The following is a 13,225-nucleotide window of genomic DNA, read 5'->3' on the forward strand; positions in this document are numbered from 1 at the left end:
CTGACTCCACTGGCACCCTCTCCCCTCTTCCCTGACTTTTGGAGATTTGTCTTTACATGAAATTTCTTTATTTCAACGTCTTTCTGTGTTCAGCTGGAAGCATTAACAAATGGTGAAGTGTGATACTGTCGATCCAGTGCTCTGTGTGGCCAGGCAATCAGGACAGAAATAATTAACACAGAAAGTGGCCTGCCAGTATCCTGCTGAATGAAATTGGAAGGAGTTCAAATACAAAAAGATTTTTTAGCTTACCACTTCTGGGCTACACGTAGCAATAGCCATTTGGAAGGACAACTGCCAGCTTCCATTTCAGATTGCTTGACAGCACTATCTAGAGCCCTAAGAGCATCACTCCATTTCAGTGGGAGCTGTTAGCCAGATTTGGGATGCAGAACATTATTTCCAGGCAGGAGAAGAGATCCCAGAGGGTATCGGGTGCTGTCTGATGCCATGTAGGAAGGTGCATTCCTCTCAACATGGGAGGGAATGTGGCATGGGGAGTGATTCTGGTTGCCAGCCTGCCAGGCAGCTGCTTGTGTGGGACCCTCTGCTCCCCCGGGTGCCCACTCCTTCCTCGCTGCTGCCTCCCGCCAGGTCCCTGGCCCTGGGTCTGTCTGTCCCGGCATGCCACCATGCAGGGATGATGGCTGGGCTCTTGGGCATGGCCACACACCTCTGCCCCAGCTGTGTCACGGTGCCTGTAGGATGATACAGGAGAGGGACTCCTGCAGCTCTCTGAAGACCATTCTCCCCTTCCTCTTTCCACAAGTTTCAAAATGGCTGATGCAGCATGAAACAGAACAGGTGAGAGCTGTACAGGTTAAGAAATCTTCCTTAGGGGCAGGGATCTCTCCTGCTAGAGAGGTGATGTCAGGTGATGATCCCCTTTTCTACCGTTGTATTGACTGGGCATCCATAGCCGGGTTAAATCAATGTATTTGTACGACACAGCTGTCCTGTAGCTCATTTCTCTGGCCTTCCCTCCCATCACGCTTGCAGAGCCATCCTGCTACAGCAGGATCCCATGCAGAGAGTAAGGAAATAAGGCAGAACCACAGTGCTTTACTTGCTGTAACTGGGTATCTACACTGATAAAATTGCAGCTGTACAGACTAAAATTAGTTCTGTCCTGGCAAGCACAGAAGCTGCTGTGTACCTTTCGTGCCCTACAATTAGCAGTGCATCGCTTTGTTTCACATCTGCCTGAATCAGGAATATACTTAGTGCTTTTAGTGTTTTCAGAAACGACAAATGAGTAGATGAATAGGAGAAACAAGGGAAGAAAAAAATCAAGAGTAGCACGCCTCTGAAATGGTTTTCCTCTGGAAATTGTTCAGACTGGTGGGCTGAAACGCCTGCGGCAAGACTGCGTTACTCTGCGGCGCCTGCCAGTTTGCATATACAATGAATTGCACAGCATTTCTTCTAGGATCCCCAGTTCTGCCTTCTCACACCCAGCAATCCTGAGATGGTCCGCTTACACCTCTGCCGCTGGTATGTGTAATGAACAAGCCATTACCCCAAGGTCTTATAGGCCATGACCTACTCTGTAAAGCCACTGGACACTGAAAGAGTGCTGTGCAGAAGCTTTACAAGTAAGTCTTGCTTTTCCTTTACTTATTCGCTGTGGGTTGTCTTGTTGAGCATGAAGACGATGATCAGCCTCCTCTCTCTGTTGTGAGGAGGAGTCATGATGGAGACCTGAGGAGAAAGGCAGAAGCACTGAGATTTAGTTGATTTTTTTACTTCAGAAAATGGCTTCATTAGCTCCTGGTGAGAGCAATGTTTCTCACTGATGTTACATCGCTTGCTTCCTATCAGACAAGCTCTGTTGTCTTGGCCTGGAGGTCTGGGGAGCTTTGCCTCCTCTTAAAGCCAGGTACGGCTTGGGACAGTTTATTAAATTAGCACCACAATTATTATGAAGAATTTGACTTGAGGTTTTTCTGTGACTTCCATCGTGTCTCTTTTTTCAAATTTGTACTGAATACCCGTATTTGATTATTCTCATGCATTCTGAATTCAAGTTTTAAAGCTGACCTTACTTAATTTGACCTTATCTAGCTAATTTATCATGGGCCTGCGTTTCTAAACCATGTTAAATGGAGTACAGTTCCTTGTATCTTCCCAAGTAACTAAATCTCCTGCAAATTTCAAACCATTAAAAGTGAGGGTGATAGGAGAAGCTCCAAGAAATGAGTGAACTTAATATAAATATTCATAATCATGTCAATTCCACTTTTTAAACAATTTCTGAAATGTTAGTTTGCTCTAACGGCTGGTCAGAAGCACAAAGGTTAGGTTAAGCTTCCTTCGTTAATGGTTTGGCTCAATGCACCCAGCAGTATAATGTATTTTATCAGTGAGGGAAATGATATTGGTTTAAGAGGTTTCATGTAACAGTCATATCCTGGGCAAATGTAATTTTGAAAACAATCAGGGCCATTATGGCTCACACAGAAAGAAAGATAAAGACAGATAGCTGTATATGGGTTTTTAATAAGTAATTCACCCTGGGTCTTGAAACATCAGATTGCCAAGTAATATTATTAATGTATAAGCATGTTGGTAAAATCATGTATTCTTTCCCATTGGTTGACTATAGATATGTTTCTGATGCAAATATCGTGTAAGTGTATTGAATCCAAGCTATGTAAATAGACTATATAGTACATCCATCAAGCAGCTGACTTGATTATTCCACACAGTAAAGAGCATTTTCTGACATCAATCTACATTCTGCCTAAATAGAACATTTTTCACCAATGATATTATGCATCATTTACTGTATATTTGATACTAATTGTTCAGTATATCGATCATCTGTCACACTGAGAGTTTAGTGATCTTTGCAACTTGTCCTGGCAACTTGCAAGTTACAGGCAATTGGTTACCCATCATCTGTAGTAGCAGACCAAGATTTCCTGGACGGTGCTGAAATCTTGCCCTGGGCAAGCAGCGTAGAGAGAAGAGTTTAGTGGTGGGTAAGAGCCTGCCAAATTGGTACTTGAAAAGGAAAAAATGACACCATTTTGTTTTTCACAGAGATTAGGCTACAGCAGCACACAAACACACTGCGAAGATTAACAGATGTCACTTACTCTGCACCTTTCTGTTTGGAAGCAGTATTTTATTAAAGAGTCAGGATGAGGACAGACCAGCACAACAGGAGGACAAGCACGCGAGGTGCCGATTCACCTTTTATGTGGATGCACTGTGCCATTTTTTTTTCATGAGTGCTAGATACAGAAGCTCTGTGAGCTTCTTCTCTTGCAGAAATGGCTAAAAAGAAGGGGGACTGGAGGCCTTATTCTTGCATGTAGAGTCTGCATCTGTGGCAATCGGTTACCTGTCAAAGGACAATTATATCGATAGCTGAAGGACATGGCTAGAACTATCAGAACAGTTTCAACTGCCTGATAAAACAGGGTCTGTTTTAATATAAGTATGTTGAACTCTGATCAATTTTAAACATCTACTTCATATATGAAAATGTGGAGATTTTAAAATAAATTTAACTGCAGCTGGAGGGTGTCTGTTAATATTGACTGTTCTGTATCTGTCACAGCACATACATTATTGAACCAGAAAACGACTGGAAGCAAAGGCTTTAGAAACAGGAGAAGAATATATTGATTTAATCATTGCATTCATTCAGCAGTTCTCTTACGACATTTTTTACAGTATGGAGCGTGGACTGTCTACTTGCCACACACTTTATTCTCTGAGCAGGTCATGCCTTTACTGTATTTTCCTTTATATTCCCTCTATGTTTCAGGCTTTTCCCTCTCCATCAAAGGTCTTACCCAGGTTCTAATCCTTTCCTGGCTCAACTACCGTCATCTCATTCCCTCTGTGGCTGTCGCGGTTATCCCCCCCTAAGTATTCTACATTCAGCCTCCAACCCCCCCCCCCGCCCTTGCCTCCTTGTTCTGATGAGCTGGCCACCACCTTGCCTTTGTTGCCCGTGAAGGCTTCTCCCCGCTAGCACCCAGACTTGTGATTCACCCCATCGCTGTTTGCACTTGGCCACAACATTCCTGCCCTAATATACACAGCACGACAAAGCTTGCTGGAAAAATATCTAAATTTGTTAGCGTCACCCCTCTCCAAATCTTTGCTGGGGTTTCATGAGTGCCAGAATGCCTGCTGCCCAGCGGGGGGGCTCAGGGGAGTGACTGGGGCAGCTGAGCATGGAAGGACGGCGCTGAGTTGCCTGCAGGGGTGGAGGAGGAGCGGACAGATTGACATTGCTGTGTGATAAACAATAAATTTTCTGGAAAACAGCATTTCAGGGAAATCAAAATTGTTAACAAATTAGGGTCAGACTCAACAAATTTTCAGCCAAGATAAAAATATCTGGGAAGTGGCAGGTGGCAAGGGATTTTTAAAACCTTGAAACAATTCACTCTGACGTTTAAAAAAGCCCTGAGTTCCTTGACTCTCTGCTTTGAAATGCATTTCTCAATTCCAAACTGAACTGAAAGAGGGGAAACAATTATGGAAAAGGATTAAAAGAACCCCAAACTTAAAGCAAAATTTTTTCTTGAGCTGAATGACAAGACCTGACCGATCTGAGCTGGTTTTACCCCATGTGTTTTTTCAGCCGCAGAACTTAAGGTTGTGTTATTTTCCCAGCTCCTCCCTGTGAACCACTGGTGACATGCACCAACTGTACTGAATGTACAGACTGGCTGTTTCTTTTGCAAGCTGACCCCTAAACTTCAGTCATCTGTCTCTGCTCCTTCCCTGTGTTTTGCCTTTTTCTTAGAAGATCAGCTCCTTCAGATGAAAGTTTTAGTCTCCTTACCAAAGGACTGCACACTAACTCAAAAACTGGGCCAAAATCACTAATATATATAAAAAAAAAAGTTTGTGGGAAGTGATATTAGCACTGTCTCAACGGCTTTGCTTTTCCCAAAGGCATGATCCTACCCTGCTGCACAGGGACCTGGTCTCTCTCCAGCTCCAGGAACTGGTAACCTTGGAGGTGGCGGTTGTCCGTGCTTCTCATGAATTCCTGACGCTGGTGTTTCAGACTTCTCCAAAAGGCTTCTCTGGGTCATTCTGGGGACATCTATGACCCACCGTCAAGCAAGTAAAGGAAATTCTCTTATTTGGGAAGAGAACTGCCTTGCCTGTGTATGTTTTGCTTTGGTTCTTTTCAGCTGTCATTGTGGAGACCTCCTTCCCAGGGGTTATTTATAAAAGATGCTTTGATTCAGGCAGCATGTGGGTTGTATGTGTGTCAGGTAGTGCACACAGTGCCCTCCCCACGGCAGCTTCTTCCTTCTCTCCGCGCTCCCCTCCCATCCTCTGTACAGCTCCATGGCTGTCCTCTTCATCTCTGCCTCCCAGCTCCTTCCCTCCCACCTGCTGGCTCTGTCTTCCGACACCTAAGGAATTTGCTGGATCCGCAGTTGTTTTGGGAGGGAGAAAACTGTGTAGCAGTAGCTGCAGCAGCAGTCGTAGCAGCCAACTACTTGAGGATATCTGAGCACTCGTTTCAGAGAGGTACAGCTTACCTAACATGTAGACTCTGCATAAGCAGTACGGAAAAGACAGCAGCCCAGTGTGACGCTGCTGCGCTGGTTTATTTGGGCCCTTCCCCACCAGGGCCGGCACAGGCTGTGTGGGGAGGTGGGCACAGTGGGGCCGGGGCCTGCGGGCAGACAGCAGCCCTGCCCGCACCTCTGCCTGCCCAGCTGGCCCCATGCATGGCCACGGCACCGGGAGCAGCCGGTGTCAGCTTCGCAGGGCAGGAAACGTTTCCTTTACTTACCCATGAAGCATCATGCAGAGCAGCAGCGGTTTATAAATAATAGATGTTTAGACACACTCAGGAAAAAATCCTCTGCAGAATATGCACAGCAAAACGTTACCGAGGCATCCCTGAGACTGCCGGAGCCACAGGCACGGTGAGCGAAACCATAATGTCCCCCCATTCATCTCTCTAACAGTCACCGCTCTGCTTTACATAGCTGTTTACTTTCTCAGGCATCTTATGCCATAGCATTAAGACACAACAGGGTGTGCTTTACTGGGACATTAATAATACATCGGGTGTGTTGTGAGCCATGACTGCAAAGGCTGCATGACTTCAATAGACCAAGAAATGTATTAATGCTCCAGTAAACCACATCCGAGAGTGGTAATTCAAGTTTTATTTTGTCGTTTTATTAATGACGCAGGTTACATGATATTACATGTGATGCCGTCTAATGGCTCGCACAGGCAATGAGGGGACAGTGAGCCTAAGGGCAGTGCCGGGCCGACCAGCTTCTGTCCCCTGTGTGTGGGGAGGGCAACTTCAGTTAGGGAATTTTAACTGACTGCAGATGCTTTGGGGGAATATGACGGCAACAGCAGAGATGGCCTGTGCAAACCTGTCTAACATACATAACAATGAGGGTGGTAATGTTATGAGGGGCACATACGCATGCTAGAAATGGGAAGATGGATGATTTGCATGTGTCTAATGCTGTAGCTAATCACATCCTTCAGCAGGAAAAGCTGGGCTCCTTGTTAGCAAGAGAAATGATGGAAGATAGGAAGAAAAAGAGAGAAAATTATATCCCAAAGAGTGCAAGAAAGAAGGAAAGACAGATGCCAGTTTGTAGGAAGCATCTCACCTCATTAAGCATCTTAATTCTCTTTTATTGTCCATACTGCACTGAAGCCTACAAGATGTATGCATGATTTATAAACAGTGCTGTGCATCAGCTGAGCAGTTTTATACAGGGCTCTGAAAGGCTGAGGCATGTGTGGCATTTGGGTTTGGGTGGGTTTTTCTGCAGCATTAGAATCTCTCCTGATTTCATTCACAATGTCACTTGGCTCCGCTATGCTTGCACGCTTTTATTTTGATAAATGTTTAAACACCTCTATACCAAATGAAGCCAGGTAAATATGAGCCTGCTTTACTCTGACATAATTTTAAAATTAATTCATACCTGGGTAGACCTGCATTTCATTAAAGTCCACTAAATAAGAGTCATTGATGTTTATTCAGAGCCAAGAAAGCTTCATGGATAATCTTATAGTCGTTTAATAATTTTATTTGTTCAACCTAGCATATTTTAGATTTTCTTATGCTCTTGACTGTGTTAGCTTTACAATCATGAGGAAAATCTAAAACAACAATGAAAAATGATGGTGTTCAGATTCCGAGATAAATCCAATAACAACTCTGACAGGATTGATTACAACAGAATCAGCAAAACCTCCAGACTCTTTTTAATGTGGTTTGAGACATAAAGAAGATAATGAAAGATGTTACTTGACAGTAGTAGGATCTATGTTTAGGGCTAAAAGTAAACTGCTCTAAATTTTTGGTTTTGTTGTTGAAGCATTTTTTCACTGTGAAATGGGATTTTGGTCAAAATTGACATATTCATAAAATTACATTAATTTTGATGACATTTTCTGCAAAAAAAATGAATACTTTTCAAACTATCCTTGGAAAATTCTATTTGGGAAAATGAGGTAAAATCACAGACTAAAAGCATTTTTTAAATTAAATTCTTCATGTGTATTTATTGCTTTAACCTCATTTTATGCTATGTCACTAGCAGTAGTATTTTATGTGGTGGCTTTATAGAACCTAGTCCTTTTTGCCTTCTCTCCCTGCACCTTCCTGCATCAGTGGGTAATTTCATCTGCAAACACCCCATCAGCTGCCGTCTCTGCGCGGCTGGCTTGCAGATCTTGCAGATCTACCTGTGTGCTCACGACCTGTCTCCTCCGGCCAACGTCAGCTCTGGGCTTGTTTCCCTGTCATTTTATGTAGACGACCGTCTGTCAACTCAAACTCAATGCGGATGAGACAGAACTTTTAATCTTCCCCAAGTCATGTCTTCCCTGCTAGTCCCTTCTTTGATCACGACGGACAACCTCACCGCCTAGCTTGTCACTCAGGCCCGTAATTTGTGTGTCATCTTTTGACTCAGACTCTTTCTCAGGTCCTCACATCCAGGCTATGGCATAATCCTGCTGACTGCTGCTGCTTAGCATCTCTAAGATGTCACCTTTCCCATCCATCCCCATGGCTAAGGCCCTTGTCTAGCCTCTTCTATGTCTCAATTAGTGCAACACGGTTTTTATCAGGCCTTGACAAATGCAGCGTTGGCCTTCTGGTGCCCACTTACTGGGAATGCTCTTTCCTTAGCCCATCAATCTCCCATTTTCTGTCCATCTCTCCTCCGTCTCCTCTTTTGGCACCGCACCAGATGTTACCTGTTTCTCCTCATTTTGTGCTCTGTCACAGCCCACTTCCACCTCCAATTACCAACAGCTACTTAGTACTGCTGGCTGGGGTGACCCTGATGGCAGGTCCTGTCTCCCACACACTGGGTACCTGAACTTGCACCCCCTGCTGCCTCCCACTTTAAAGGGGACTGTCCTGCAAGCAGCTGCAAGCTGCCTTGTATCCTCCTTCCCACCCCACAGTGAAGCGCTCTGTGCCCTCTTTTCCTAACTGCTGCTAGGCTCTCCATTTGCTGCCTGTCCCATTACTCAATATCATCCTGTGTTCCCCCATACGCCATCGTCCATTTTTCTGTGCCTCACTTCTGTCTGTTGCCTTATTCTCATGTTACAAGGCTTTAGGAGCAGGTACCATCTTCTTTTTTTGCCTAATACTTTGAGGCTCAGCCCACAATCGGGTCTCATGGGGTACAAGGCCATTATCCTCATATACGTGCACACACGTACACATTATGATAATATCAACTGTTATTCTTTATTAATATTATTAGTATGAGAATATGCGTGGCATATATCAACTCATGACTTTTTATGACTTATTTAATATTGTACTATTTTGTTGTCCTCAACTTTTATATTATTATTGTTATTTGAATAATTAACTTTGCCAGCTATTAAGTACAGATTTGAAGCCTCCTGTTTTCTAGATCAAAGCATCTCCCACTTCTGCTATAATGAAACACTTGAATTCTTGGACACTCTGAACAGGAAACTTAGGTAAGAGTCAAAGTGTTTCATTACAAACAAGCAAGAGATGCTTTGATCTAGAGAATAGGCTTTTAAATATTAATTTTTCATCTTAAAGATAAGATCTAGCACGATAAAGTACATTGTAAATATAAAGGGAAATCACAGAGAAGTTCAGCTATTATATTATTGCATAACGTACAGGACGTGTTGGGAAGACACACTCATCACATGAGGTGCACCAGAAGGCTGCCTGGCCCCCCAGCTGCTGGGAGTTCCAGTGTTCGGTAAGCACACCGTCTTACTCTAACAGAGCTTGAGTTTAAAGCTGAGAGCATAGCCCTGGGAGCTCGCTGTCATGGGCAGGTCCAGCCACAGGCTGAGGTGGTGGTGGTCCCGCTGTGCAAAGGGTGACTACAGAGGGGCTCTGTGGATGCAGCTAGTGTGATCCACGGCTGCTGCTGGCATGACACGACAGCATGTCACAGCCTGTGAGGGATGTTTGGGAAATCTCAGGTTTGCACTGTTAAAAAAATAAAGAATAAAAAGATCAGTTCAAAGTTAAGTTTTAAAACTTTTTTCTATTCTGGCACATTTTGAAATGTGACTTCATGATCTCATTTACAGTGGGGGTGAAATAGCTGCCTTTCCCATGAATAGTTGTTCAGGTTCTGGGTTTTGATGAGCTCTTGCAAGTCTATCATTTAGATTTCCACTTAAAATGCATCATTTTGCTATTTTACTCTGCTAACAGAATGCACTGTAGTGTGGATATTTTGCAGTGTCACCAGAAAGCAGGAGGAGAAAAAAGCTAAAAATTGCCAACGAAGAAAAGGAAAAATCACTGTGAAAGATGTATTCACCATACACATGCATAAGAGCTATCTTCACCTAGAGGTTTCCCCTAAGCCATGGCAAAGGTGACCATTTGTTAAAGAGTCCTCCCTGTCCCTGCTGAGAAATCCACAGCTATCGCCTCTTCCAGGGTGTGTGAGCTGCATGGAGGTGCTGAACTCCCAGAGATCCCTTTGGGAACCACCGGATGATGGATTAATCCATTTCATAACAATCTCCACTGACACAAAAACTGGGGTGGCAGCCTCCACATTGATGGTGATAGAAAACCCCTCGGGCAATGTGGATTAGTGGGTGCTCCCCTCCAAGTCTGAGACTACCCCGGATGATGCGGTTTATCTCGGTGTAAATCAGACGTGACTCAGCAGCAGACACCACACAGCCAAACGTGCAGAAACCCCGCGTCAGTGCTGAATCAAAGCCTGAAACACGGATCGTTATTTAAAGAGAGTTATGAGAACGCCATGCATTTCAAGAAGATCAACACTGCTGAAGAAGTGAAAGCCAAGAATTATAGATATAATGATAGGAAGCTCTTAGGATTTATTAACTGTTTTGTTTGGACTTATTAAAAAGGAACGACACCCATTAAAGTATATCACAGGAATGAGCAATCTAGCAGCTCTGGGGCTGTGACTGAAGGGGAGCTCCGTGATAAGGTGAGGGCTCCCTATCGCCTTCCAATGACAAGGCACTCAGTAAAGCAAAGAGAAGGTCTCGCTTTATAAATTGTTCATTCAAGAGTTTTTTCAAACAAATACTGTTCTACAAACACCTCTATGAGCAAACGGCCCAATTCTGGTGAAATACATACAATTAGTCTGAGGTGTTTCTGAAGTTTTTATGACCATTCAAAGCACTCTACAGCGGCAGTGCCTAAGGCAGGCGCGCGTGGCACTGGGGTGGCTGCTGGCTCGGTGGGACTGCCAGGGCAGCGCAGCTCACTGCCTTGCCTGTGTGAGTGGCACTTACTGCTGTGACCCTGGCAGTACCCACGATGTTGGCATTGGTGTGGAGAACATGGACAAGCGGTAATACTTTGGCAGTTCCCTTTTGCTGTCTCTTCACAGTGGTGTTTCTTCGGGTTGCCAGACTGGAGGCTGGACTCTGTTTCTGTATTGACCTAAGCACCCGTGTGCTTGGAGTGCTGAAGGAATCAGCCGTGCTCCTCTCCACCTTCCCACCAGCCTCCACATGCCAGTCTTGCAAGCTTTGCATAAGCAAGAACCACAGCTGACGCGGCTGGGACTGCCCCCGCCAGCAGCAGCGCCCCGTCCCTTTCCCTTCCTTCCTGCTGTCTGTCATTGCTTTCAGCGTTTAGTCACTCTTGGGTGTCAGCAGCTTTCTTGCAGCACAGATGTGAGCTGCGTACTCAGAGGTTTGATTCGAGAGCTGTACGTACACGCTTACTGAGTCCTTTCAAAGCAGTGTTTCTCCCCTACTTTCCATGAGGGTGCATTTGTCGCCACTGCCACTGCCTCCTGCCTGCCGCACCTCCCCAGGACCTTACTGCATCTGGGGGCTTCTGCTGTGTTTCTTAATAAGCATGTACAAACCACAAGCCAAGATAAATCCCTTCATCTTATTTTGTTACATCTGTACCAGCCTTTTCAGTCATGTCAAAACAGCTCTGGGATTATTTATCTGCATTCAGGAAATTCTGCTTTACCATTTGGTAAATTTACAATGTGGCCGATCGCTGCTGGGGGAGTGGCTGAGAATCCATCAGCGGGCGGCGAGCAACTGTGCTGTGCATCGCTTGCTTTTCTTGAGTTTTATTTCTCTCTCTCCCCTTTTCATTACAATTGTTGTTGTTATTATTATAGTTTATTTAAATTATTAAACTGTTCTTATGTCAACCCATGAGTTTTACCTTTTTCCGATTCTCCTCCCCATCCCACCAGGGCGGGGGGAGGGAGGGAGCAGCTGTGTGGTGCTTAGTTGCCAGCTGGGGTTAAACCATGGAAGTCCTTTCTGGTGCCCAGTGTTGGGCATTTAGACCATGAGTGAGTACGTTTTAGACCATGTAAAAACAAGGCTGCTTCTTCTAAACAGTAACTGGGAGTGGGGAGTTTGAAACACAAAAGTTCCAATCCTGCTTCATGGAAGCCCAGAGAGCATTGCTCAGCAGGTTATAAAATACTCTTGCAGATGGAGTTCCAACATCTACCTGAGCTATTTGACCATGTCCCTTCAAGTAATTGTGTCTATAATTCAGACAATTTCTCTTTTTGGTTTAAAAACAGCAATATATTGAACCTAACCAGGATAATTGAGATGCAACCGGGGGTAGCTGCCTTTCTTTCTGGAAAATAATTGTCAGCTCCCCCTATGATATGGCAATAGGAGAGTGTCAGATTAGAAATCCTGTCTCACACTGTTTTCTACCACTGCCCCATGAGGACGCTTGGTCCTTTGTGCATATACCTTTTTTTTTCTTTTCATTTGGGCGAGCTTCTTTGTAGCTTATTATTATTGAAAGTTAGAGAACAGATTGAAGACTGATTACAAGGATATGGTGTACCATGGGAAAAGCCTAGTTATATAAAAGCTTTGCCTGAGACTCGACTACTTTGTGTTCTGCAAAAGCTACTGCAGACATCCCTGTTGTTGTTATTGATCTTATAGATTCAGTACTGGGGCATTTAGAGTTTAGCTTTGCTTTGGAGACTTGCTTATCTTACTTGAATTTTCTCAAAATTCAACAGATTAAAGTGATCTGACAGATTTTTGAACGCCAGCCTAGAAAAAGAATTTAAAAGTTTTTTCATATAAGGTGAGCCAGTAGTCTCTGGAAGAAGAGTTACCACTCCACGCTTTCACCAGATTTCCTGACGCCCAGAAACTCTGATCAGGCAGAAAGCCCCTGCTGGGGAGGGCAGAAATCTTCCCCCACCGCCACGGGCAGGAGCAGCCACGAGTGCCATGTGTGCCGGAGCAGTTTGGCAGCAGTGATGGGGCCGAGCCCTGCCAGGCCCAGAGCCTCCCGGCACATAGCGGGTCCGATCCCTGCTCCGCGGTGGAGCTGGCACCAAACCTCCCCACTGGGCTGTGGGCAGCTCAGCCCGGGCAGCTCCTGGAGATCAGCTGGGAATCCAACCCCCAGCCTCACACACCCTGTGTACCTCGCTTTCCCGATCTTTACTGCAGTGGCATTCCCTGGGCTTTCAACAGAAACCTTCTAAAACTGATACTCCCAAGGATACAGAAGAGTGCTGTAGTTCCTATTTTACTTAATATTAAAAGGTTAAAAAGCCCAGGAAAACGTATAACTGTGGAAATTAATGATGGTATCTCTTGTAAACTAGTGCTGTGTATGTACCTATCCACTCATAATGTTTTAAAATATACATAGCAGAGTGCAGATAGTGATAACACATTTGATTTTATCCACTATAAATATATATGTCAGACAAAT

The 13,225-nt window shown here is 44.6% G+C and overlaps 1 long non-coding RNA gene across 1 annotated transcript; it reads left to right on the forward strand.

Moving 5' to 3' along the window:
• Nucleotides 1–1,480: 1,480 nt before the first annotated feature.
• LOC121095661 lies at nucleotides 1,481–11,593 on the forward strand. The gene is made up of 3 exons (XR_005830175.1): nucleotides 1,481–1,595; nucleotides 9,157–9,239; nucleotides 9,707–11,593. It is a non-coding gene; the product is annotated as an uncharacterized LOC121095661 (long non-coding RNA).
• The last annotated feature ends 1,632 nt before the right edge of the window (nucleotides 11,594–13,225 follow it).

Source organism: Falco naumanni, chromosome 11, assembly GCF_017639655.2.
Source record: "Falco naumanni isolate bFalNau1 chromosome 11, bFalNau1.pat, whole genome shotgun sequence".
NCBI classification, from domain to species: Eukaryota; Metazoa; Chordata; class Aves; order Falconiformes; family Falconidae; genus Falco; species Falco naumanni.